At 38.9% G+C, this 4,660-nt stretch overlaps 1 non-coding gene across 1 annotated transcript; it reads left to right on the top strand.

Moving 5' to 3' along the window:
* The first annotated feature begins 1,758 nt into the window (after positions 1-1,758).
* Positions 1,759-1,886, top strand: LOC118161017. Its single transcript, XR_004747829.1, has one exon. It is a non-coding gene; the product is annotated as a U6atac minor spliceosomal RNA (small nuclear RNA).
* Positions 1,887-4,660: the final 2,774 nt, after the last annotated feature.

The following is a 4,660-nucleotide window of genomic DNA, read 5'->3' on the forward strand; positions in this document are numbered from 1 at the left end:
TCATGAAAATGTGAAACCAAATCTGACAAAATTGATCTCTCTAAATGCATTTCATTTTCAACAAATGCCTATTTTTGTTGTCACTATCAAATATAATACACTCAGGTAGTGTATTAGAAGCATCAGGAAAATAAGTGATATTAACATATATTACATATTAAGAGTGGTTCAAAAAAAAATAAATTAATTAAAAAAAAATGAGCTAGTCATGTATCAGGGCTGCAGGCAGAACTAGAGCAGCAGCTAGTTATTCACTGCCTGCTTACCCTAGCTGTGCTTCTTGGAAGGACACAGCACATCCTCCTGACACTTCTGCCTCCAACTCTGAGCCTGCCCCTGGTGCTGTGGATACAATGCTGTGGATACAACACAGATCTTTGCTGCTTCAGAACAAGTGCCCCAGACATGCATAGGGAAGGGTAGTTTTACCACCCATAGCCTATGGAACTTGGTCCTCCCACACCTATGACAGAGATGGTTTCTGAGCATATGCAGTAAATCTGTCTTCTTGTTCACATGAAATGGGGCTTCAGGCTTGCAATGCCTTTGTGAACACTAGCACACAGCAATAATTCTTTGACAGTTGAACTCACACCCTGCAATAGTGGAAAAACATCTGCAACAAAGGCAACTTTTTCAAATGAACTTAAATGGACCCACCTGAAAGTTTAGTTCTAGCACATGTTGCTTTCCCAGCAGTATATCCTAAGAGTTTGAGTAGCCACCAATACAATGCATTTTTGATTTATGGTTGAAAGGGGCTGATGCTTATAAAGGTAAGATATTTATACGCTTTCATTTTGTTAGGAGGGGAATTTTTACTTATGAAGACTGCTAGCTTCTTTGCTGAGTATATCTGAGCATAATAATTTTTTTGAGTATTTTTTAAGTAATTAATGTTGCAAAAGACTTAAGGTTTATAGAAGTCTCTTTTCTTCTTTTTCTTAAAGAAAGATATAATTAACAGCAAAATTGTTGCTGTAACTTCTCATATGCATACTTCTGACCTCTAGATACAGTAGAAAAAAATGTTTTTTTCTTTTTTAATCGGTAATAGACTGACTTGTTTTCAGAATTATATCAGTATTTTATGCTGCAGAAGCCACTCAACGTGACTTATTTAAAGTTATGACAGAAGTCCTTGTCACTTTTAGTTTTTCATATTAAGTAGTACTCCTCTTGAGTTATTTTATTTGCCTATTCCTCAGGAGAAGAAAAGAGGATATAAAAATGGAAAGTGGTTACTCAAAACTTCCAGAACAATAGTGTTGTTCTCTTTTCATTTATTTTTTAGTTCTTGATTAATTCTAAGTATAAATCCTATTAAAAGTGTGGAATTAAAACTATTTTTTTTCTTACATAATATTTTAGGTAATAATTCTGCCTCCTTGTACTTTTTTTTGTTCTTTTTTTCTCCGAAGTACCCTTTCAGGCCTCTAGATGTTAGCTATTGTAAGATAGGAAATCATTAGGGCAGCCCTATTTCTGTTTTTTTATTAAATTATTATTATTAGTAGTAATAATAATAATAATGTAGGCAATAAAAAAGAGACAAGCAGATTGAGAGTGAGAAAAGAAGGCAATGAGAAAATGTTTTGATGGGTGCCTTTACTAAAACCAGTCACAAATGGCTGTTAGTCTAAACAGTCCCATCTGGCAGAGATTTGTAGGCATCATAGGGAAGGTAGGTTTCAAGGAAGGATTTAAAAAAGTTAAAAGGATAAGGTGATATGATCTACAGGATTATCAGTAATAAATGTGTTGTATGAAAGGAGAGAAGGTTAGCACTCCCCTTGATAAGGATGGAAGAGGCCCCAGTGGCCTGTACAACACGCATACGGTTAAGGCACTGCCACCTACTTCGTGGCATCTAACCATGTTATCACGGCATCGCTAGTAGGTCAAGAGAGGTGATTGTCCCGCTCTACTCTGCGCTGGTGCGGCCTCACCTCGAGTACTGTGTGCAGTTCTGGGCACCACAGTATAAAAAGGACATGAAACTGTTGGAGAGTGTCCAGAGGAGGGCTACGAAGATGGTGAAAGGCCTGGAGGGGAAGACGTACGAGGAACGGCTGAGGTCACTGGGCCTGTTCAGCCTGGAGAAGAGGAGGCTGAGGGGAGACCTCATCGCAGTCTACAACTTCCTCGTAAGGGGTTGTCAAGAGGCAGGAGACCTTTTCTCCATTAACACTAGTGACAGGACCCGCGGGAACGGGGTTAAGCTGAGGCAGGGGAAATTTAGGCTGGACGTCAGGAGGGGGTTCTTCACAGAGAGGGTGGTTGCACACTGGAACAGGCTCCCCAGGGAAGTGGTCACTGCACCGAGCCTGTCTGAATTTAAGAAGAGATTGGACTGTGAACTTAGGCACATGGTCTGAACTTTTGGGTAGACCTGTGCGGTGTCGAGAGTTGGACTTGATGATCCTTAAGGGTCCCTTCCAACTCAGGATATTCTATTCTATTCTAAATGAAATAGGCAAGGATTTAAAGTGTTAGGGAAATTTTTAAGTACTCTGTACCTTTTAGTTCAAGACTTATAATGTGAGATAACTACATACTTGTCATCTTCAGTAATTTGGAGGGTATCACACAGGTAGTCTGGAGGGTTCATTGGTGGTCTAGAGAACTGTGGCTGCTTTATTGGTATAATAGTCTCCTATCTTGGTGAGAAACAAAACATATGCCTAATAAGACAACTTCAAGATGCATACCTGTTATGTAGCTTCCCTTTCTGTGTATAAGGGGTTGGAGAAAGCAATAGTCACCAACTGTACAAATGTCTGTATTTTGTTAGCTGGTATACTTATCCACTGAACTGTTGCTTTGTTATAGATATTATGAAATATGATATCAAGTACTCTGACAAAAAGAGTGTTTCAATCGTTCTCTTTTCAACTTTGTTCATTCCACTTGATTCTGTTCTCGGGAATCAAAGTGAAACCTTCATCCAGAAGGTAGAGCTGAAATAAGAAGCTTATCATATAAAATCATATCAGAAAACTTAGTGTAAGGTGGTTTTGCTTAAAACACGTGAATACTGGTCCACTAGAAAACTGTATTTGTGACCTATTAAAATATTTGGTAGTCATGCATAAAGTGGTGGTTTTTTTTTTTTTGTTTTGTTTTGTTTTTGTTTTTTCTCCTCTTTTCTTTGTTCTTCCATCTTGCTGAGGACATTTCTTATGGCCCTTGCGGAGTTCAGCGTTTAGTGGATTTTGTTGCAGAACACTACTTTTGGAAGCAGTGCTGTTTCCTATAGAAGCAGACTATAGATTTTTTTTTTTTTTTCAAAAGAAACAAACAAACAAAAAAAAAAAAAGGCAAACAAATGCAACAAAAGCATTCTCCAGAACAGTCTACAGAACTGAATAGTGTACTTGAAGTAGATAATACCATGGAGAAGTCCAACTTGCTAAGGAGACTTTTGAAAACTGCTAAAGGGGAGGGGGAAATCTCTGCAATGAAATTGTGGCTAATCCAAATATGTTCTGCTTTCCCTTTTTTTTTATGTATGAACTGCAATAACTTTGCTTTGGGCAACTATATGCTAAAAAAGAGGTAACTATTACCAGGCCTTTTGAAAGTTCTGAGGATGGCGTAGGGAAGGAGTCATTTTTAAAAGAAAACTAATGTTCTCTAATGGTAGAGCTGCCAGTACAGCATTCAGTACTGTTCCATTTAGCCTCCATTTGTATAAGTTATACATCTTCAACCACATAACACCTCTCTCTGTGATTCCTCTGTCTCACTCTTACTAGGATTTCCTGCAAAGGTCATGTAATTGTGACCACAAAACACAAGTTAAATACTATATACTACCTGCTATTTCACTAGCTTAAACACATCTGAAATACGAAAGATCTCAGGATTATTTTTCCCAGGTGTCTCTGACAAAACACATAATACTTCCCTACAGGAGTTACAAGCTGTCCTTTGTTTTATTCTAACCAAAGAAATTGCACTATCAACTGTTTACAACAGCTTTTGGAATTCTGTCCCTTTCCAGTGAGTTTTATCTGGATTTTGCATGGTTTTTTTTTCAGGGCAACGTAGTGTACAAGAGTCCACCTTTCCATATAGAACCATAGAATCATTAAGGCTGGAAAAGACCTCCAAGATCACCTGGTCCAACCATTGCTCTACCACCAATATCACCAACTAAACCATGTCCCTAAGTGCCAGGTCCAACCTTTCCTTGAACACCCCCAGGGACTGTGACTCTACTACCTCCCTGGGCAACTTGTTCCAATGCCTCTTTCTGAGAAAGAATGTCTCCTAATTTCCAACCTAAACCTCCCCTGGTACAACTTGAGGCTATTCCCTCTAGTCCTATCACTAGTTACCTGTGAGAAGAGGAAAATCCCAAGCTCCCCTCACCTTCCTTTCAGGTAGTTGCAGAGAGCAATAAAGTCTCCCCTGAGCCTCCTCTTCTCCAGACTAAACAACCCCAGTTCCCTCAGCTGCTCCTCATAGGACTTGTGTTCCAGGCCCTTCACCAGCTCCATAGCCTTTCTCTGGACACATTCTCAGATGATGAAAGGGAGTGTTTCTAAAGGTCTGTATCTTATCCAGCCACTTCTAGGTAACAATCAATGAAAAAAGTTCACCTGAAAGTGAAATTTGCAGAATTATACTGAAATCTGTCTTGTTTTTTTCACTT

Source organism: Oxyura jamaicensis, chromosome 1, assembly GCF_011077185.1.
Source record: "Oxyura jamaicensis isolate SHBP4307 breed ruddy duck chromosome 1, BPBGC_Ojam_1.0, whole genome shotgun sequence".
In the NCBI taxonomy this organism is placed as follows: Eukaryota; Metazoa; Chordata; class Aves; order Anseriformes; family Anatidae; genus Oxyura; species Oxyura jamaicensis.